The sequence below is a fragment of the Monodon monoceros genome, unplaced genomic scaffold (assembly GCF_005190385.1).
Source record: "Monodon monoceros isolate NGI ecotype Baffin Bay Population unplaced genomic scaffold, NGI_Narwhal_1 Super_Scaffold_18, whole genome shotgun sequence".
Lineage (NCBI taxonomy): Eukaryota > Metazoa > Chordata > Mammalia > Artiodactyla > Monodontidae > Monodon > Monodon monoceros.
Window position 1 is genome coordinate 15,348,052 of NW_021703774.1, and position 22,826 is coordinate 15,370,877.

A 22,826-nucleotide genomic window follows, 5' to 3' on the forward strand; every position below is an offset into this window, starting at 1 on the left:
CCCAAACCTACCCGACCCACCGCCCACCCCTGAAAAACCATTTTCCCTTCTACCCACCAGGCCCAGGCAGAGAAGCGGCACCCATACAGCGAGGAGCATCCACCCAGGGCCAGACACTCCTGTTGTCGGCTCGCACTTGCTGACTTGCATCTCTCAGTTGTATTCCCAGTGTGTAGGCCTCTCACAACTGGGGCTATTTTTGTCTCCCAGAGATGTTCTTTAAAGCCCTTTAAAAATGGGGAGGGGGCAGGGAAGAAAAAGAGAGAGAGACAGAAAAGGCCAAGCCCCTATAAGAGGGGCTTTCTGGACACATCCGGAAATTTGGGGGGGGGGGACAGGCATCTGACCCACAAGGGTAGTTTAAAAGGGCAGAAAGAATAACTAGCTTTATTTGAACTCTTCTACAATAGCAAGAAAACTTTTTTTTTTTAATACAAAGATATTGCTGGTCATTCACTGTATTTGTCACTTCTATAATTAGGTTCTCGGGAATCAGTAGGGAAGTTCTCAAAATTAATCCTTAATATTTATTTCTGCAAACATGAGAATGTATTTTAGATGGTGTGGCTACATGACAGGTAAAGCAGAGAGCATGTCTTTTTGTCATACCTAGTTTGTGTCCTTTGTACATTGTTTGGTATGTTTTCCGTAGCATCTGTTAATCATAATATTGTGTATATCGATCACTATGTGTGCATTACTGAGAAATAAATATCTAGCACGAGGTCTGGCAAATACACTGCCCTTCTTTACCGCTAATTCCCCATTTGGAGTAGTAGAACAGGCTGAGGGATTTTTTTTCCCCAAGCCTCTTGTTGACCTTGGTCACCATCATGTATAGGTAAAGTCACTGATTCAAATTCCTAAAAGATGACAGCAGAAGCCAAGGTTGCAAAACATGAAGCATGGAGGAGAGTATCATATCTGAAAAACAAAGCTGATTGGTAGAAAACTTTTGAACTCTTCTAAAATAATCTGCAGCTGCTATAGGTTTACAAATAGTTTACCTATTTGAGAGATTGGCTCAGTTTAACGAAAACGGCAAGTCACCTGTTAGGTCTTTTCCCTTTAGACTCACAGACCACAGATCACTAGCAAATTCCAGAGGGAAGACATTGTAATTATGTAAAGACCATACAATCCGAATTGGAGAAGAGCCTCACTAAAGTAAACTGAAGGAGGGTCTCAGGACTACTGACTAGTAGACAGATTCCAGAAGTTAACTCTACCTCACCACCCTAAACAACTGGACATAGCTGTCTGGCTCTACTTATCTGTCTCCCTGGAATGCCCGAAGGATGAATCCGTGCAGACCTGTCTGGCGCTTAGGGGTTATCAGGGTCAAAGATGATTCTGAAGAAGGCGAGGGTCTACTCAGAATTTGAGGAGACATCATCGCACCATGTTACTGGTGACTTTTCAGTAACTCTCCAAGAGGGGCTCATTAATATTCAACCTACCAACCTGGTTCTCCAGCTTCTTTACTTATTAACCTCAGAACTGGACCCTTAAAGACCCACTGCCAAGAGAAAGAACCATAAAAATTTGACTAACTTTAATCCCTTGAAATCCAATTTTTTTTTTCAGACAATTGCCTTCTGTGTTGTTTGTCACCAATCCACATGCCAGTGAAGGTGACCAAATGGTTTCCTTCCCCAGGGCTGAGCTCTCTGAGCAACTAGTAAAGTGTAGAAGGCAAGGTACTCAAGTTCTCTGGAGGTTTGAATAGATCCCTTCTAAGCCCAGCTTTTCTAAATCCAATTCTGCCTGAGAATGGCTCTCTGTTGTTTATTCAAGTTCAAACTCCTCAGACCACTTTCAGGTCTTTATTTTCTGGTTTCACCCTGACTATAATAGTTAATATTGTTGGAGCACATTCAGTTTAACTTCCCAACGAAACCAAAGTGTGTAAAAACGCTTACTAAGGTGGATGGAACACATTGAAGGCACTGTTCTAAACTTTGTGTTTGGAACTTGTAAATCTAATTAAATCTTCTCAACAACAATATGAGAGAGGGATTATTGGTATTCCCATTTTACCCAAGGAAACGGAGGCACAGAGAAGTTAAGTAATTTGCCCAAAGTTACCCAGCTGGGATTCAAATTCAAGGGCCTTGAGCCCTCATTATCACGCTCTCTGCCTATCTACCCACCTAACCAACTCAACTTGCATCCTAACTAGTTGAATCTTGCAGTCAGGCTTGTCATACACTGCCCATCTCACACCCTCTGTTAACTCCTACTCCAATAGCATTGCCCAAGCCTTCAATGTCATTGGTCAAGTCCAAGATCAAATCCTATTTTGCCCACAAAGTCACTATTTACTATTCTCGAGTGTACTGATCATTGTCTCTCTCTGTTCTGGAATGTTCACTTCTACATATGACATCACTGTTATTTAACCGCTTCAGGGGTTTGCTTTTTTAATCACCACCTCCCAATTCCTTTCTAACAGGATTATGGATTTTTTTTTCCTGTCTCTTCTGGCTTGCCTAGCAAAGTGCCAAGTACAACACAGGCTCTCATAAAACAGCTTCTGATGCACTCATTGACACAAAACTGCCCTTTGGAGAGCTACGATGCCAATGTTCAATTTGACAGAAATTGAAAGTTTTAAGTAGCAACAGTTTTATCCTTTTAACTGGAGAAATGACAAGCTTATTTCTCCATATTTCACACAGGCCCTAGGAAAAAACAAGTAAGGCCAAAGGTGAAGCTATTTAGTTAGAGAAGCATATTCTGATGACATAGAACTTAATGAGAGCGTGTGTGCTGGAGGTGTCGGGGGGGGGGGCCGACACATATATAATTGTAGTATTTGGAAGGCAACTGTAAACTTGATTATGACTTTTCAGCTGTTACGAGCCTTTCTCTGTTGGATGTTGAATTTGCTACGCGTCAAGATATTAATTCTCCTGCTTAAAAAGATAGGAAAATGGGCTTCCCTGGTGGCGCAGTGGTTGAGAGTCCGCCTGCCGATGCAGGGAACACGGGTTCGTGCCCCGGTCCGGGAAGATCCCACGTGCCGCGGAGCGGCTGGGCCCGTGAGCCATGGCCGCTGAGCCTGCGCGTCCGGAGCCTGTGCTCCGCAACGGGAGAGGACACAACAGTGAGAGGCCCACATAGCGCAAAAAGTATATATATATAGGAAAATAAGTGGGGACAAGTAGTCCCCTGTGATCTTCTCTGGGTGTGCCTCTGATCAGCTGTGGGTGACCTCAGGCAAATGATTTCCTGGAACTGGGCTTCAGTTTCCTTCTTGCACAGGGAAAGATGTAATCAGCCTAGTAAGATTGGTTTTTTGGAGGATACCAAACATATGCTGGGTAGCGCAGGTGAAATTAACACAGATCGTATTTCTAACTTCTGAGTATAGTTAAGGGTAGCTCAGAAAAAAATCTGTACACAAAAATATGTTCAAACTTCTTAGCTTTTCCGAGATGGCCCCTTTCATATGAGATAAAGTGATGAATAACTGAGTGTACCGGTAGCCGACCAAATCAGCCAAAATGTTATTAGTCATCATTCATGCCTGCCTACAACTTGTTTTCTTCCTGCCACAATCAATCAGATTGTTGCACAGACCTCATTTGATGTAAATTGGTCCAACTGTTTTTGCGTTGATGCCTTGATCACCTGTAGCTTGAATTAAATCATGAAGTTAGTTGAAGAGCAGTTGGGGGCTAGAACCAGAATGGGACCTCTTATATATTTCCTGATGTAACTACTTTGTGTTCCTTTCCTTATTTATCCCTATGCATTGAAGACATAACTCATCGACCTTCTCATCAGGTCTTTGTTAGGATAAAGTGAAATAGCAGGAGTGAAAGCACTCTTCCAATACAACGAAATACCATCATGGCAGACGTGCCTCATTTTACACTAGAGTTGTGTTTCTAAAAAAATTTTATAAACTTAGCAGAGGATATAGAGACAAGAATTTAGGTCCCCTGGCTAAGGATCTAAGTTGATTTCTACTGTATCTTGCTAGTTATAGGACATCACAAAGTCCTACAGCTAGTTAAGGGTGTAATCAGGAAGACAATACAGGTAAACAGCCCTATTCCCAGGCCATTCTTGAAATCAGGGGGTGGGCAAGTATTACAGCTAATCAAATCGAGTGGGATCAACTTCATAAGAACATTTCCTTAAAATAGAAAGGTATACCATGCCTCTGACATGAAAGAAAGAAAACAATTTCATATAAGGCAGGGGTCCTCAACCCAGATTTCATGATTGTTCTAGGGATCCATGGATGAATTGAAAGTCTTGAAGTTGTAGGCAAAATATGTGTGTATGTGTGTGTGCCTGTGCATTGTTCTCAAGAGAAGACCCTTAAGTTTCACCACATTCTCAAAAGGGTTCATGACTCCAGAAAGGTTAAGAACCACTGATGTAAGATGTTTATTTTAAAACTGAACTTAAAAGAGAATAACACATCCATTTAAGCCAAATGTCATGCTGCCTACAACATGGGGAGTATATAATAATCACCAGTATTCAGAATGATGGCCTTGAGGCACAATAAAAGCTTCAATCATCACAGAAATTTATCTTCAAGGTATTTTACTTAACTGACAAGCGAAAATGGACCAGCCTTTTAGAAAGATTTGAATACTGAATTAAAATAAGAAAAGCCTTCTGGTTTGGTTTAAACTGGCTGGACAATGCTCTGTGTGCTAAGAAAGATGGATTAGTGTGGGAAAATACTCATTGTTTCAGGGAGTACAGTTAAGATCCATGGCAGCTGTTAGGTGCCAAAGAATGGGGGCTGCAGCAGAATTGTGGCAGTGAGGTGGGGAAGAGGGATGGGACGGTATTTGGCAGGAAAGCTGGAATCAACAGACCTTAGTGTCTGACTTGGGCAACTGAATTAATGATAGCACGTCAAAGAGATACAAATAAAGGCTACGTAAAGAAAATAATGAATTTGGTTTGGGATATACGAGGCTTAACGGCCTGTGGAACAGCCATACTCTACCAGCCTCAGGAAAGATTTAGAAGAAATCTGGCTGGAGAAATTTATTTGGGAATCATTAGTAAATTGGCAATGGCTTAAACTGGTAATATAGATGGGGTGGGGTGGTTAGAAGCATCTGAAATAAAATTGCATTTATTTGAATAAAACCTAATTTGTAAAATATGAAATTATATAACACCCAAGGCAAAAGGGTGTTGGTGATTTTAAATATTTATGGACATCTGTATTTATACCATAAATTTCTGAATAGGGCGATACATCTCAGATTTTATTTTATACCTGGGGTTTTCTGGATTTCTTTCATTTTAAGGCTCTATTTTCATCTGAGATATTCACTGCCCAGGTTCAGAAGGGAGAAAATTTTCCTTGGCAACCAGGTTCAACTGGAAAAAATAATCAAGATGTCACCTGATGCTACAAGTCACCAGCTATGTTCTCAGCTCTGCGGCCCTGCCAGAAGCTGAACCAGCAGAGGAAACTCGGCGTCATGGAAAGAACACTAAACTTGGAGTCAGAACACGGAGTGGGAGTCTAATTTCTACCTCTGATGGCTTTTGCGACTCTGGACAAGTCATTCAACTTCTTACAACCTGGATTTCCTCTTTAATAGCTTTCCTACCATCCTCAGGGAAGGATCTTTCAAGCATTGGTGGTTAGGTAATCACCAAAGGGGTGCATGACTGGACCCAACCACACGCTTCAAAAGTCACCTTGATGCCAAGATGCCAGCCCCCTCCCCTCCCTGCAAGAGCCCAGCGTGGCCCATCAGGCCTTCCTCTTTACTCCATCAATGTGCTTCCACGACTATACTTACCATATTTTAATTATGGTTACTACATCTGTCTTTGCTGCTCAGCTGTAACTGCCTTTAGTGTCACACATGTTTTACTTCTCTTTTAATTCTTAGTGCCTAGCACACAGTAGGTGCTCTGTAAATGTTCAGTGAATAAACTATTATTAAGGGAGAGCATTTGCCTGCATCTGTTCCTATTCCATGAAGTCTTTAGCTAATCTGGGAAATGGAAAAAGCAGGGCCAGCCTTACTGACAGGCCTGAAGCTATAGGGTACGGGTGCTTTGCTTAGAAAGGGCCTCTCTCAGAAAACTCCTACATTTACTGTTAATTAAGCTGCCTTATGTGTACAGTTATTATAAGGGAATAAAGTATGTCATTTCCCCATCATATTTAAGCTTAAAATGCAAAACTGCCTCTCCCTCCAAAAAAAATGTTAACACTGACTTCATTTGCCATTGATACAGAAATGCTGCATACCAGGTTTTACCAGAAAGCTAAGGAGAGAAAAAACAGGGTGGGGGAAGCATTGTGAGCCTAAAGAAAAGTTGAATGGCTGTCACGGTGTGGTGGAAAGGACCAAGAAAAACAGGACCAATGTCCTGTTTCAAATTCCTTAGGAAATATCTTAAGCTCTTTAGGATCAGTGATTACATCTTTAAAATGGGATCATACTATATAAGTATCAGAGTTATTGGGAAGATTAAATGCACATGAAGGCACAATGCCTTGTCCAAAGAGGCAATTGATAAACACAAATTCTCCTCCCTCCCCTCCATCCCTCCCTTTCTTCCTTCTTCCTTGTTTTCCTTCCCAGAAGAAAAAAAGAATCTAACTCACTGATTTGTAACAATGATCTACTTGGAAGCTTTTCTTTCTTTCTTTCTTTTTTAAAATTATTATTATTTTTTTTAACATATTTATTGGAGTATAATTGCTTTACAATGGTGTGTTAGTTTCTGCTTTATAACAAAGTGAATCAGCTATACATATACACATATCCCCATATCCCCTCCCTCTTGCGTCTCCCTCCCACCCTCCCTATCCCACCCCTCTAGGTGGTCACAAAGCAAAGAGCTGATCTCCCTGTGCTATGTGGCTGCTTCCCACTAGCTATCTATTTTACATTTGGTAGTGTATATATGTCCATGCCACTCTCTCAGTTTGTCCCAGCTTACCCTTCCCCCTCCCCGTGTCCTCAAGTCCATTCTCTACGTCTGCATCTTTGTTCCTGTCCTGCCCCTAGGTTCTTCAGAACCTTTTTTTTTTTTTGATTCCATATATATGTGTTAGCATATGGTATTTGTTTTTGTCTTTCTGACTTACTTCACTCTGTATGACAGACTCTAGGTCCATCCACCTCACTACAAATAACTCAATTTCATTTCTTTTTATGGCTGAGTAATATTCCATTGTATATATGTGCCACATCTTCTTTATCCATCCATCTGTCAGTGGACACTTAGGTTGCTTCCATGTCCTGGCTACTGTAAATAGAGCTGCAATGAACATTCTGGTACGGAAGCTTTTTTCTTGACCAGGCTGCTGAAAAGGAGGTTCACAGGGATTGGTTTAAATCAGTGGCCTCCAAACTTTGCCATGTACCGGAATCACTTGGAAAGCTTGTCCTGATGCTCAAGTCACAGCCCACAGCAAGAAAGTCAGAATGTCTGGGTTGGAGACAGGCGACAGTATGTTTTTAAAACTGCCAAGTGAGTCTGGTATGCTCCCAAGTTTGGGAACCACTAGCTCATGTAAAGAAATGGGCCTGTGATTCATTACTTTAGCTGACTGAAGCCTGATACTAATAAGGCCCCGGGTTTGGATTCTGGTCCAGGAGGGCAGCTCTTCACTCTCTCACAGACGCTGAATGTTCATTCTTTCTCCTTCAATGCTCCTTTGGCAAGCTCTTTATACATGAACCCCAGACAGGGTCATATCCTTGGACTGACTCATCCCAGGTTCCAAAACAGTGAATAAAGAAGCACATAAGACACCTGTATTTGGAGGACTCTACAGTTCAGAAAGGCATTAACACTGGGTGTTATTTAACCCTTACAACAACCCCACCTAGTTGGCATTCTTATGATGCCCAACTTAGAGATGATGAAACCAAAAATAAGGAAAGTTCAATTTGCTGAGGGACAAAGTAGCAGATGCAGGTCTCATACTTAGGTCCAGGATCCCAGAATGGAGGCATTTTTCCTGGACTGTTCTGCCTCGGAAGCCCTAGTGATCATCAGTCCGCAGGGTTGTGTGCACATTTGAGGGTTGGTTTAGAGCTATGGTGGCTGCTCTGGCTTATTAGGAAAGAAGGAGAGGGTGGAAGAGGGAGGGAGAGGGGAGGGGGGAAGGAGGGAGGGGGAGCGAGGGGGAGGGGAGGGGGAGGGAGAGGAGGGAGGGGGAGGGGAGGGGGAGGGAGGGAAGGAAATATTTGTAAATATGTTTGAGTTAAATAGGTTTCTTTCTAGCAGGTCTTTTCAAATTATTTAATATGCTAACAAGCATTATAAATCTCTAAAATGTATTTCCCAACTTATTAAATAGTGAAACACTTTTTAAGCTCAGCATTTCTTAGGACTAATGTCCCATGGAATGCTATTCCATAAAAGCTGCCCTGGCTGTCCTCACTTCCCTCAGGATTTTGTTGAAGTGTTACCCTCTCAGAGAGGAGCCCCCTAAGAGAAAGTCAAATATCGTATGCTGTCACTCATAGGTGGAATCTAATTTTTAAAGAAGACTTTTGTTTGCAAAATAGGAACAGACTTACAGATATCAAAAACATACTTACGGTTACCAAAGGGGAAACGTGGGGGGATGATAAATCAGGAGCTTGGGATGAACAGACACACACTACTATATATTAGATAGATAACCAGTGAGGACCTACTGTAGAGCACAGGAAACTCTACTCAATATTCTGGGATAACCTATATGGGAAAAGAATCTAAAAAAGAATGAATATATGTATATGTATAACTGAATCACTTTGCTGTACACCTGAAACTAACACAACATTGTAAATCAACTCTACCCCAATAAAAATAAAATTTTAAAAAAATGGAATCACCACCTGCTCCCCACCTGCTTTTCCTGCTTTGTTTTCCCTGTAGCCCTTAACGGCTTCTCACATACTTTGTAACTGACTTATTTATTCCCTTTACTGTTTGCCTCGTCCTCTATGTCTGGATGCTCTATGAGACATGGCATTTTCTGGCTAATTTTTCCCAGTGAGATCTCCAGCACCTAGAAGCGTAACTGGCCCAAAGTAGGTGTTCAATAAATATGTATTAAAGGACTGAATGAAGGGCCAAAAAGAAATATGCCTGCAAGAATTCAAATGAAGGAACCTTCTCCACAGGTATGTCCCCTTTAAGGAAATCTTTTCTAATTCTAGTTATCGCTTACAATGATCTAATGAAGTGAATATGATCCCTACCTTATAGAAAGATAGAATGAGAATTAAAGCAATTAGACCTGTATGCAGAGCAAAAAAATGGTTAAGCCGACATACTGTGAAACTGGAATTGATTCTTTTTAATTTTCGGTGTAATTATTGTGAGATAAAGTATATATGGTGCATGTTTCCAACACTATATGTGAAATCTACTAGAAATGTGGACAGCCATGAATTAACTGCACAGAGGTCTAACGTATCAGGCCCAGAAACTCTTTTGCATTTACCAAACCAGACCAAGCTAAGATATAAAAATTCAGCAGACCCCTGATATAGCAAGGTTCATCATTGCCTGGATTCAGATTCTCCATAGGTCAAATCATACTCTGAGAAATGTTCTATAGAATTCTAATGGCAGTCAGCCTGTAACACAGGTGTAGTTGGGTCCTCCCCCACCATTTCACAAAGGCTCTACTATATAATAACAACGCTTGGCATCAATGTAGAGCTGTTCTCTGATAAAGGTCAAAGTGTTGTGAACAATTCAAATATACGCAGGAATGAGGCTGGTCCATGGAGCTCAGAAAATGACCCAATTGACTCCTCTCCAAACACAGAGAGTAACGATGAAGTGGAGAACACATAGTAATAATGTCGGATGAATGCTCTGCTCCTCTATGTTTTCCTCTTTATCCAGAAAAACCATATTTCTGAAGGGATGCTGTTTTAGTAATGAAAGTGGTTTTATTAAACACACCAGAAACTACAAATCCAAATGAGCATTTCCCTACAAAACAGTCACTTGGGGAGGCTACGTAATTACCTCACTGAGCCTGTGATTGCTCTAAACATTTGGGGAATTCCTCTTTTAAAGTCATCAGCTGGTTTAGGACACACACAAGAAAACCAATCTCATTCCTTTATGGCTGCACTTTATGTAACAAAAATACCACATTTCAATCCCAGGCAAACTTGGTTGGTCAATGTAGTGGGTAACAAACTGGCTGCCCATCTGAATCTCCCAGGCATTTATTAAGGACACGGAATGCCAGGCTGACCCCGATTCGCTTTGCAGTGGGTCAGGGCTGGAAATTGGGAGTCTGTTTTTAAGAAACCACCCCAGGTGATTCTGATGCATCCGGTTTTCTTTGTGAACTGTGGGTTTGAGTACCTTGCTGTTAAGACAGCCTGAGCCAGTGAACCTTCCTCTAGTGTATGGCCACAAAGCCTGAACCTCTAACATCCAAATTATTCATTCACTCACCCAACATCTGTTGAGTCCTTACTATTTTGTTTTACAAAGAGGGAACTGTTGGCAATAAGTTGAGTAAAAGAAAGTGGAAGGTTAGGTCAAAAACATCCCTATTGGACACATCCTCTTTCTCACCATGCTCTCTTGGTCAACCTCATAGATTCAGCCTTTGCCTTGGAAATAGTCCAAAAAAGAATAAAGAGTGTAGACTCCAGCATAAAATTGCCTGGAGTCAAACCCTTGCTGACCACTTCATCAGGTGACCTGGGGCAAGTTACTTGTCTGTTCTGGGCCTGATTTCCCCGTCTGTGAGAGGAAGCTGATCATAGTACCTTTCTCCTGGGGATGCTGAGAGCCTTAAGTGAGATAAGGCATACAAAATGTTTAGCACAGAGTTCACAGTTTTCAGTAAATATTAATTATTATTATTTTTAATACTTATACATTAATAATTCTTAAATCATAAATTCTACATCTGAAATCCCAACCTCCTTGCTTATCATTAATACATAAAAACTCAACACCATTTCAAACAGACCAGATACAAAGTTGACTTAATGTTGGCCCAACTTCTCAAATTTATTCTATTCTGCTCCCAATCTTGGTTCAAGGTATCAATTATCCATAGGGCCATTCAGTCCCCAAACCAAATGTACCTCAGATTCTTTCTCCTACCTTACTCTATGCCAACAATTACATATCCATCCACATGCACTTCACTTGGTTATAAATTCATATTGATTCCCTCTCAACAATTTTTCTTTCCACTCTTGTGTGTATGTGTTTCAAATTAACGTTTATTAAGGTGTTGCTACATGCCAGGTCTGAATGCTGTACATGCATCAATTCATATAAATCTTACAACAACTTATGAATTAAGTGCTATTATTCTTTCCATTGTAAAGATGTAAAAACTGATGCATGAAGAGATTAGGAAATTTGCTGGGATCCAACCAGCAAGGAACTCTGGAAACTGAGAGTCAATCCTGGCAGCACGGCCCAGAGCTGTGATCCTCACCACTATATAGGACTAATGCTAATATTTTTAAAATAATCATATGTGTTGCATTCTCAGCATGGTATATCCTCATGACAATCCTATGACACAGATGCTGTTAAAACTCCTCTTTTGCAGGTGAGGAAACCGGGGCCCACAGGGTATGAGCTGCCACTTCTCAAGTTCAGGTTTCCCTGGGGTATTGCCTGGGCTAATGAAATTACCTCCCACCCCTTCTGTGCAACTCCTAGTTGAAATCTGGCTGGCCAATTACTTACACTCAGATCTCAGAATAATCTTTCCAAAGATTAGATCTTGTCATTTATTCTTTAAAAATAATTTATTTAAAAACCAACTGTATTCCAAGCAATATTTTTCTAATCTATCATTCACATACCCAAGGTAAATCTGACATGGATGTGTCTACAAGAAGCTCTTGGTCTTTGGAGGAGGTTGGTGCATAAACAGATAACTTCTTCAGTGTATATTATGTGCACTATATAGGTGCACAGAAGAGGGCCCCTAACGTAGCAGGGCATGGGATGGGGTCAAAGAAGGCCAAGCATGATCTTGGAGGATTAGTAGAATCAGCAAGGCAACTGATAAGGTAGAGAAAAAGAGAATAAAGAAGAGAGGGCCTTGATGAGTGAAACTGAAGAAGACACAGATAAACAGAAAGATACCCCATGTTCATGGAGTGGAAGAATTAATAATAAAATGTCCATACTATTCAAAGTAATCTATAGATCCAATGCAATTCCTATCAAGATTCCAATAGCACTTTTTACAGAAATAGAAAAAAAAAACCCTAAGATTCATATGGAACCATAAAAGACCCCTAATAGCCAAAGCAATCCTAGGAAGATAAAGATGGACGAATCAGGCTCCCTGACTTCAGACTGTACTACAAAGCTATAGTAATCAAACAGTATGGTACTGGTCTAAAAACATACACAAAGACCAATGCAACAGAACCAAGAACCCAGAAATAAACCCATGCATAAACAATGAACTAGTATTTGACAAGGGAGCCAAGAACACTCATTGGAGAAAAGACAGTCCCTTCAATTAATGGGAAAATTCGATGTTCACATGTAAAAGAATGAAACTGGACCCCAATCTTACACCACTCAGAAAAATTAACTTGAAATAAATTAAAGACTTAAATGTAAGATCTGAAACTGTGAAACTCCTAGAAGAAAACATAGGGAAAAAGCTCCTTGACACTGGTTTTGGCAGTGACTTTTATGGACATGACACCCAGAGCACAAGCAACAAAAGCAAAAATAAACAAGTGGAACCACATCAAACTAAAAAGATTCTGCAGAGAAAAAAAAATCAACAAAATGAAAAGGCAACCTATGGAATGGGAGAAAATATTTGCAAACCACATATCTGATGAAAGTTAATTTCCAAAATATATGAGAAACTCATACAACTCAATAGAAAAAACAAATAATCTAATTTAAAAATGGGCAAAGAACGTGAAAAGACATGTTTCCAAAGAAGGTATTCAAAAAGTCAACAGGTATCAATGCAATCAATCAATATCACTAATCATGAGGGAAATGCAAATCAAAACTACAATGAGATATTACCTCACACCCATTAGAATGGCTATTACCAAAAGAATAAAAGGTAACAAAAGTTGGCAAGAATGTGGAGAAAAGGAAACCCTTGTACACTGTTGGTAGTGATGTAAATTGATGCAGCCATATGGAAAACAGTATGAAAGTTCCCTAAAAAAAATAAAAACAGAACTACCTTAAGATCCAGCAATTCCATTTGTGAGTACGCATCTGAAGAAAATGTAATTACCATCTCAAAGAGATATCTGCACCACTATGTTCACGGAAGCAGCATTTAAAATAGCCAAGACATGGAAACAATCTAAGTGTTTAATTATATATGTAATATATTATAATATAATATAATAATATAATGTATAATATAAATACAATTATAATTATATATGTATTATTATTCAGCCATTAAAAAGAAGGATATACTGCCCTTTGCAACAACAGGGATGAAACTTGAGAGCATTATGCTAAGTGAAGTAAATCAGACAAAGACAGAGAAATTCCACTTGTATGTGGCATATAAAAACATAGACGCAAGAGGGAGGGGATATGGGGATATACGTATATGTATAGCTGATTCACTTTGTTATACAGCAGAAACTAACACACCATTGTAAAGCAATTATACTCCAATAAAGATGTAAAAAAAAACACCCCAAAACCATGGAACTCACAGAAACAGAGGACAAATAGGTGGCTGCCAGGGGCGAGGGGTTAGTGATGGGGGGAAACGGGTGAAGGCAGTCAAGGAGTATGAACTTCCAGTTATAAGATGTATAAGTTCTGGGGATGTAATGCTTAGTGCGGTGACTATAGTTACCAATACAGTATCGTATATTTTAAAGTTGCTAAGAGAGTAGATCTTGAAAGTTCTCACCACCAAAATAAAAAAAATAGTACCTATGTGAGGTGATGGATAGTATTAACTAAGCTTATTGTGATAATTATTCTGCAATAGATATACATATCAAATCATTACGTTGCACACCGTAAACTTATACAATGTTATATGTCAATTATATCTCAATAAAGCTGGGGAAAATTTTTAAATAAAATAAAAAAGAATAGAGGGCTTTCTTGGCAGAGGGGAAAACATGCTGTGAGTAGAGACTCCAGATAATTCTGTGCTGTTCAGCGGGGCTTCTGTCATTCTATGTTGAAGGGTTTAAGGACTCAATCTGGAAGGTTTGGGTTGGAGATGTGTGTTGAAGCTTGGTTTATACATAAGCACACACAGTTCTGATAAGTTTCCTACTGTATTATGTTTTCTTGGGCTTGCTGATGGGAAGAACGGGCTAAAGCATCCTCCCTCTGCTGGCATTGCTGGAATCTGAAAGGGGAAGCAGAAAGTAAGAAATCCTCCGCCAGGTTATGGAATCTGGTTGTCATGCCGCAATGGGCAGCAGGTGAAGGATTTTAAAGGGGAAGGACATGATTGTATTTATGTCAGAGAATGATTACATGCGTGACTAATGCCCCTCCTTGCCTCACAATCTTAAAGTGGCTTCCTCATGCCCAAAGAAGAAAGTGTAATCTCTTCTGCATTGCAGGAAGAAACCCCAAGTGTAAAGGCCTGGACATACCCGCATATTTGCTCTGTTCAAGCAACAGCAAGCGGACCCAAGTGGCTGAGGCAGAATCAGAGGTGGGACAGGACAGGGCACTGGAAAAAGGGGATGAGATCAGAGAGATGAGAGTTCTGAGCAGAGGAGCAACTTGATCTGACTTATTTTGAAAAAGAAAAAAGAAATCCCTCTGTTTGCTCTGATCCTGGATGCTATCACAAAATAATACACAATGACTGTTACTAGAACAAGGCTCTGCACCCAAAACATTCTGGGACGCTGCTCTTCCCTCAGTGCCTATTCCCTTTTAAGCTTCACAAATTCTGACATCTATCACATACTTATCTTTGACTCAAGAGGAAAATGAAATCAGAGACAGGACAGCCTCTTTCATCCCCCGGAGCCCCTGTGAACAGTGCTGGTGTGGATGGCACATTTTGAGAGCTGAGTGCAGAGGGCTGGTACCTAGTGAACTGGCGAAAGCCCCGGAGGCCACTGTTTAAAACACAATGACACACACACTACTATATATAACACAGATAACCAACAGGGACCTACTGTATAGCACAGGGAACTCTACTCAATATTCTGTAATAACCTGTAAGGGAAAAGAATCTGAAAAAAAATAGATATGTATGTATATATGGCTGAATCACTTTGCTGCACACCTGAAACTAACACGTTATTGTAAATCAACTATACTTCAATTTAAAAAATACCCCACAATGACACTGGAGGGGAGCACATAATAAGCCACCAGCAGCTTGCAGTCAACATGGCAAAGCAGAAAAAGTCACAGAGCTTCTATTCAGAAAATCTGGCTTCTGGATGTGGCTATATCACTTTGCAGCTGAGTGACCTTGGGCAATTCAACTGTCTGAGCCTCATTTCCTCAATGGAGGTGATTCCTGCCTCACCAGTTGAGGGGGAGATAAATGAGATCAAAGGGGCAAAGCGCTTTGTAAATGATAATGGACTAGATAAGAGTGAGACTTCATTGTCCTCTCAGTTGATTAGTCCCCTAGCAAGGTTTTGAAGCCAGAGAACTGCAGTGTCTTGAAGTGGAGACAGAGGTAGGAAAAAGTCTGGAGCAGCAAGTGTTGGGTGGCACAGGACGCTGGGCTTCAGTATAAGGAAGAAAACAGTGACATCATCATGAAAAAGACAGGTATTCCCATTCATCATACTTTTCACATCGGATATTCTGAATTTTGAAAAAAAAAAAGTGTTATAAACGCTGTGATTTGAGATTCATCTTAAAACTCTTCCTTACAGGTGAGGATTCTTGGGCAGGAACAAATCTTGGGAAAAGTTCACATGATGGGTTAGTCTCTAGGAAAGTACTTTTGAAGGATCACAGGCTAAGCATGGCTCCATGCGACTTCAGTTGGATAATTAAAGTGCAATATCCCATCTAGTTCCTTGTCTTTGTGACCCTCTCATTCCCAGAGAGACCCCATCAAAGCCACATGCCAATTCAGATCCATTCTAAGCGTGATATCCATCCTGATCTCTAGTCAGGGGCAGTCTAAGAGGGCTCAATATCATGTCATAATAATCATTTTCCTGGTCTTATACTCACCGGGTATCCTACTTTCAGTAACTGAACCCCTTGTTTCTAAAATCAGACCTCCACTTTGCTCTAGGCATAACCCTAATAACCAACATTTTTTTAAAGCTATCATTTGTTGCACTCTTAGTGTGGTTCAGACATGTGCTAAGTGTTTTATTATTATTTATTTTGTTTTTTTATTTATTTATTTTTTTTGCGGTACGCGGACCTCTCACTGTTGTGGCCTCTCCCGTTGCGGAGCACAGGCTCCGGACGCGCAGGCGCAGCGGCCATGGCTCACGGGCCCAGCCGCTCCGCGGCATGTGGGATCTTCCCGGACTGGGGCACGAACCCGTGTCCCCTGCATCGGCAGGCGGACTCTCAACCACTGCGCCACCAGGGAAGCCCTGTTTTATTATTCTTAACACCACAATACCCTTACAAGGTAGGCACTATCTCATTTTTATAACTTTACAGAAGTTGGAGTTTAGAGAGATTAAATAACTTGGGCAGAGCCATGAGTTAGTAAAGGGCGGGGCCAGGATTTGGGTTGAGTTGTTCTCCCGATCCTTAATCAGCAAGTTCTGGGTACTTGAACCTGGCTTCTAAATGCTGGCCCTGTGCATGGGTCCAGGTTGCTAATGATTGGTCTTCCTTGGACTCCCTGGCTGGCTGGAATAGCCACCAACCATATACCACTCTCTGAACTTCTCTGACGCGCAGAAGCGCCTCTCCGTCTCCATAGTAACAGATTCTGCGCACTAGTCTCCTGCTTAGACTTCCTCCCCCCCACCTACGCGCAATCAGCCAGCACCTGCCTCTTCCTAGTAGCCCACCTCTAGTCTCAGATCTCAGTTTTTCCGTCCCATGATTTCCAACCATGTGACGTTGTTGGGCTACGTGACCTGGAAGTCTCCTAGGGGTAAAGGCTAGAGGTTTCATGAAGTAGAAACTAATAAAAATACCTTCACCTTATTTCACATTCTAGATAAATAAAATAAACCTTGAGACCACGCACTTAACCATTTTAAGAACTAAATCAGTGACCAAATTAGATTATGGTGAATTCATCTGGCTATGTAAAAATTAAACATTAATGCGATATCTCCAAATTGAAAGACTTAATTGCTAAGGAATACAAAAATATGCTTTCTTCCAAAGACCAAAACAAACAAAAACAATAACAACAACAAAAAACCCTGAGATTAGGTAAAAGTCTTTAAATGTAATAGACTCTGAGCAATAGATTTCAAACAATTTTCAAGCAGGAAAACCACTGTTTTTGAAAGTAGTAGTATTTGGGATCGTGATATATGAGATGAAACGGGAGCTTCTTTGACTGAATGGCAGTCTTCAGGCCAGACTTCCCCCCCACCCCGGGGTAGACCCTCTCTGCTTCATCACAGCTCAGGAAGCTCCTCGGCTTTACACCTCACCACACACACACTCACACCACCCAGTCTCAGTCGGCTTGTTTCTAAGTGATTCTATGACTAGCTCCTGAAAGTATGTGGTTAAGTATCGACTGAGATGACAGTGTTGCAAAAGCCATTGATGGTTTTGGTTTAGGCACAGGTAATAACAGAAAAAGAAAAGCTCTGAATCATCTAGGATAAAGAGCCTCACTTATTAAGAGAGGGGTTTTTGGAAACAAAAATTCCCTTAGCATTCCTCTTGGTAACATCAGGTCTCCTGTCCCAAGCTGCTCGGCCAGCCTTAAGTTTGCTGACACGAGACACTTGGCTTTGAATTTTGACACCCTCCCCCGTGATCATAACCCAGTCTCCAGCCTTACTGCCTTAACCTTGACAAGCTCCTTTGCCCGACTTTGAATTGTGCCAAACTCACTCCTATCACTCTGAAGTGGAAAACGCTGTAAAAATTATTTTTGGCAAACAATAAATTTTTCTAAGTTTTATGCTGTTACCACGTTCTGTGAGCCTATCATGGTTTAAAAATGGGTCTTCCCTCCCCTCCACTTACCATCTACCTGGAACTGAGAAATTTAACAGACTGAAACAATGATTACAGTTTTAAAAGATCTGGGTGTATTGATTAGACTGATCATTTTCCACGTATTAATCCGTTTTGCAAGCTAAGCAGAGATATTACAGCAGAACTCAAACATCAGTAATTTCAGTATCCTCTGGATGATGTTAACAGTCTGCCTTATTTAGAACTTGGAAGAAAAATAACTCTGTTATGTTACATCAGAAAAATTAAAGATAAGTAAATAGCAGTAATTCAAATCTCCTCTTCCTAAAAACACTTGATAAGACCCCTTGCTTATGTTCACCAGCCCCTGCGTGACTCCGACTTTTCTGCCCTGGCTTAACAGCTTAGGTGGCATTAATTTATTAGTGAGGACATTACCCAGCATTCAAAGTACACCCAAAACTTATTCATGACAATCAAATGCCAGTACTTCCCTGATAGAGAGTCCTGTATGATTTCTAGTCGCCCCCTTCTGCTTGGAAGCTGACACTTATCTATAGATATCGCACTTTTTTCCCTCTTGGCTTAGTTTGTAAAGTTTGTTTTATTAGGCCACCGACATAGGAAAAGGTACAAGTTCTTCTAAATAGTTGCATTTAAATGCGTATATGAACATTTCATTGTACCTAGTGGGACTGGAAGTTCACAGAGAAGTTACCTATTAGATATATGGTCTGTTTCTATGTCCAAACTTAATGCTGAAATGTATTTTTTAAAAACCCCCTTAAAATTCACTGTGAGCTACTTATGCACAAGGGCCATGGCACCGGCCTCCATACAATTATTTAAGACGTTATAAAGAGTGTTTTCTGTCTTTCTTATGCTTGGAAATAGATGTTATGACTGCTGAGTCAGAGCCAAAAAATATAATTTTATGCCATAAAATACTACCTTTTCCTTTGGCTGTGGAAATTTATATGTACATATTTATGTCCTTATATAGATAAAAATCTTCATAAACGGAATGGCCCATTTGAGATGAACTCTATTTAAAGCATGTTGTTACCGACTCTGATAATATTACCGCTGTGCTTTAAAAAATTCAGTACTTCCCCATAACTTACCAAATTAAAAACGAATACCCCAAACTGGCATTCAGGTCTCTCTACAGTGTTTAAAAATCTTTCCTGGCTTTTCTCCTAAGCTTAACCTACTCAAACAAAACCAGACAGAGCTGCCACCATGTCCAAACCTTGGACTCTCTCTTAAGCTCTAGAACTATTTCCATTCATCAAAATCCCAGACATCCTTCAGATCTCTTCCTAAATGCTACCTCCTCGTGGTCATTACCCATCTCCTCCTATATGTATAATTTCTCCACCACTTGGACTTCCAGAGTTCATTAGAGCTTTCTGATGGTATTTGTCAGAACTCTTTTTAAATAAATCTCATGGATCTTCAAAGAATTATTACAATAATGTATTTACAACGGATTGCATGGGCACATATGTTAAATTGTGATATCTGGTAGCCCATACCCAAAAATGCAATGGGATAGTCTAAAAGACAAGGACTTTATCCATCAGACTGATTTTGGACAACAGCAAGTGCACAAGAGCAAAGCATTGGCTTGATTTTTCCACCAATGTGCTCAGGAATGAATGTCTATAAACCAGGGAAGAGAATATTCCAAGACAGTGACAGTCACCTTCCATTTAGATGCTATGCAAGGCTGCTTTACATGGACATAGAGAAAAGCCACAAAGGAAACTGGCTACAAACCTACACTCTGTTCCAAATACTCCTTTCAACACCTACAGGTCCAGATTCAGAGACCATCTCAAGCACAGGCAAGAAGTATGAAGCCAAGGTCGTTTTCCTTACAATCAAATGCATTCAGATGTGTCTGCTTATGTTCTGGATTGAACTAGATGAAGCACCCATTAGTTCTGGATATATCATCAAAGAAGCTTGGGAAATAGCAAAAATTCTTAATTTTTAATGGTAGTGAAGGGGGATACTCTCACCAGGTACCATATCAAAATCTACTTAAGCACTTTCCTAAACTACACATTCCCCCATATCACCAGACACACCCCTGCCTTGGGGCCTAGGGGAGGTGGCTTTCATCTCCTCCACCTGCCCTCATAGCCAAGGGAGCCAAGTATTCTAGGTGGAAGGAAGTCTAAAGTCATCTGATGTTCAAGAAAAAAAATGGGGGACTGAGTCAGGTGAAGTTAGCGAAGTTAAAAAACATGAGTGGAAAAAAGGCCAAAAATATCAAAGAGGCTAGCAGCAAAACAGCCATAGTCCATGAATCATAGCTCTGGTGTTAGTGAACTCTAAGAGATTTTAATTTCTGGCTTCCAGAACACACCATATCCTTCAAGGGTCTTTAAAATGAGATGGGTGAACTCTGATCTTTTTAAAGGGTAAATCATCCCTGTTCAATTAGTTTCTAATTCCAAGCCACTTCACGTAGCCTACCTTATTGCTCACTAGAGAGCTGTCCATGGCCACATCCTGGAGTCCGTGTGCCTGCCTCCTCTTCATCAGCTCAGATGGCAACTACATGGCGTGCTGGCTGCCGACCCCACCCAGCCTAGGCATCCATGGAAGATGCAGCTAATCAATCATGGCGACCTGTCATGCACACACCAAACAGGGTCTCAGACTGTGCTCCACGTAGCACTCTGAACAGCAGCTACCAGTTGATCAGAGTGAGTTCAAACCACTCTACCACCTCTGTGTTAAGGAAATCCCTTCAGATCACCCAGACTTGTCTGTTTGGGCTTCCAATACACAGCTGCTTTCACCACTCTGTGCTCTTGATTCACAGAACTACAGCTTGCTCATAACCATAGCAAACCTTTGCCTGTTTGGCTTTTCCTTGATCTCATCCTCCAAACCTAGCTTACTGTTGACCACAGGAAATCACACTTTGATTTTTGTCATGAATTCTCAGTCTCCAAGCCATTGCATGCATCTGATCTTGAATTTTACCCAAGTGACTCCTGGTTTTAGTTTTTTCCCCGTTACTCAGCCCTACATCCATTCCCATCTTTTCATGAATGCCATTCAGGGTTAGAGGGAAATGTCCAAGTTCTTCCAGAAGAGTCCTGATTTTTCTCTGTCTGTTTGTTTTGTCAGCTCCGGTGTGCAGCTATACAAGAAAGTACCCTAGGGCCAGGTCCCTCATTAAGAAGTAAGATGGAAGTCAGTCATTGGAGATGGAGCCCAGGATGACACAAAGACTGGCAAAGACAAGACTCAATGAATTGCCTTGGGCCTCTTCTTTCTTCCCTTCCAGCACGCACCTGGAGAACCATTAAGCCTCCATGGATGGTATTAGCTCGGGAGCCTGCCACACCCCCTCCCACATGGGGTATGACCACGCCAGCCTTCTTAGCACCCAGCTCTCTAAAACAAAAGGTCAAGATTTTGATACACTACTGTTAAAAGGTCACTAAGTCCTGCTGGAGACTGTAAAATAGGGTAGACTGTCCACCTGAACTTAACAAATGGATCAGCCCGACAGGGATTCACACAATTTCAAAATTTAGGTACAGATTAGTCCATGGCATTCAAAATGATGGGAACAATATAACTAAGCCAAAGAAGAAAAAAGAAAGGCATCTTCTAAAGGTTTACAAAATTTCATAAACTTCAGAACTTTTTCAGAGCAAAAAGCTTCTAGCAAGAAGACTTCTCTGAATTGGAATTCCTTAGGTACCTCCCTTGGGCCACAGATTCCCCTGAAAAACCTCCCAAATTTTTAGCTCCTGGCTCTAATAAACACACATACATGTCACCGATATCTCCCCCAAAGTGGGGTAGTTTGGGAGGGCTCTGAAAATCAGCGTGGAAAATTAAAGATGGCCACAAGGTATTTGTTCTTTTTCTCAATGAAGAGACAATAGCTCTACCCACTGAATAAGAGCTATTAAAATTCAACAGCAATGACATTATGGAACTTCCAAAGCTGAGTCATAAAAAACTTTGCAGCTTCTATCTAGGTCTCTTGAAACACTCTCTCTCGAGACATTCCCTCTGAGAATCTGGCCACCATACTATAGGAAGCCCATGCCACAAGGAGAAGTCATACACAGACACTCAGGTTGACAGCCCCACCTGAGCCCCTAGACAACAGCCAGCATCAACTGTCAGCCATGTGAGGGACCCATTTGACCTACTTCAGGTAAGCACAGCCCTAGCCAAACTCTGAAGGCAACTGCAGAAGAGACCCCAAGAACCAACCGCCCAGCCAAGCTCTTCCCAAATTCCAGTTCCACAAAATTATGAGCGAAACAAAGTGGTTGTCGAGGTGGGGGAGAGATGGATTGGGAGTTTGGGATTAGCAGGTGCAAACTATTATATATAGGATGGATAAACAACAAGGTCCTTCTGTATAGCACAGGGAATATAATATATTCAATATCCTGTGATAAACTATAATGGAAAAGACTGTGAAAAAGAATGTAGATATATGTATAACTGAATCACTATGCTGTACAGCAGAAATTAACACAAGATTGTAAATCAACTATACTTCAATAAAATAAGTTTCTTTTAGAAAGTGCTTGTTTTACGCCATTAAGTACTAAAGTGAGTTTTCACATACCCATATATAATTGGAGTAGAATTTGTTTCCAAAAGTGGGATTCTGTCTAAAAAATTTTAAATGTGTGACATTGGCTTTGGGACCAAGTGGCAGGCACGAGTTGTTAGGGCCTTGTGGAGATGGTTAGTGAAAGCTGGAAGGGCCTCAAGGA

General features: G+C 40.9%; 1 protein-coding gene across 6 annotated transcripts in view; it reads right to left on the reverse strand.

The window, feature by feature from the left end:
- The window catches only part of ESRRG (estrogen related receptor gamma), a 633,249-nt gene that overhangs the window by 586,916 nt on the left and 23,507 nt on the right, over nt 1-22,826 (reverse strand). For 2 of the 6 annotated variants that reach the window (XM_029230489.1, XM_029230488.1), the window contains exon 4: nt 20,542-20,697. The exons of the other annotated variants lie outside the window; for them this stretch is intronic. The gene's annotated coding sequence lies outside the window, so the exon portion shown is untranslated. The remainder of the gene's footprint in view (nt 1-20,541; nt 20,698-22,826) is intronic. 6 annotated transcript variants of the gene reach the window in all.